Here is an 834-nt window from a genome sequence, read left to right as displayed (position 1 = left end):
AACAATTGTGATTCTCATTTTTTCCAGAATCGTGCAGCTTTATTTTCTGCTATAAAACATAGCCAATAAAAAAAAAAAAAAATAAAAAATCTAATTTCTTAATGAATTTAGGCCAAAATATATTCTGATACGTCTTTGGTAAAAAAAAAAAAGCCTCAATGAGTTTACATTTTTTTGGTTTGTGTGAAAGTTATAGAATATAGTATAGATACTGGAATTTTTTTATACTAGTAATGACGGTGATCAGTGACTTATAGAGGGACTGTAAAAGTATGGCGGGCAATCTGACACTAGCTGACGCTGGCTGGGGGGGTACACTAACTGACTAACTAACACTGACATTAATCGCTTCTCGGCCTTTTGGCTAAGATCAAGTGTAGTATCTGTTCTTATCAGTTGCCAGGAGGTGGCGCTTGCTTCCATCCCTGATTTATGGCGAAGTGGATTAGGGGTGGTGGTGGCTATGCAAAACCTGCTGGTGTAAAAGCAACCTGGAGCGGTTAGAGATAGCCGAAAGGGAAGCCTCCTGATGGGGATGGAGAACCACTGGGTCTGGCTGAAGGGTCGGGTCCCTGGCCTTCTGGCCTAGACGTGGTGCAGTCCTTAACCTCGCCAGTTTTTTGGGAGAGAATGCCGCCCCCCCTTCCCCTAAAAATATATAAAAAACCCATTTTTTTTCCTCAGTTTAGGCTGATACGTATTCTTCTACATATTTTTGGTAAAAAAAATCGCAATAACTGTTTATTGATTGGTTTGCGCAAAAGTTATAGAAATAGGGGATAGTTTTATGGCATTTTATTAATATTTTTTTTTTTTATTAGTAATGGCGGCGAT

General features: G+C 39.0%; 1 pseudogene; it reads left to right on the top strand.

The window, feature by feature from the left end:
• The first annotated feature begins 344 nt into the window (after positions 1-344).
• LOC141130793 (U2 spliceosomal RNA) lies at positions 345-477 on the top strand (annotated as a pseudogene).
• The last annotated feature ends 357 nt before the right edge of the window (positions 478-834 follow it).

Source organism: Aquarana catesbeiana, linkage group LG02, assembly GCF_042186555.1.
Source record: "Aquarana catesbeiana isolate 2022-GZ linkage group LG02, ASM4218655v1, whole genome shotgun sequence".
Taxonomy (NCBI): Eukaryota; Metazoa; Chordata; class Amphibia; order Anura; family Ranidae; genus Aquarana; species Aquarana catesbeiana.
Note: the sequence above shows the minus strand (reverse complement) of the source record. Positions and strands in the feature narration are given on the sequence as shown.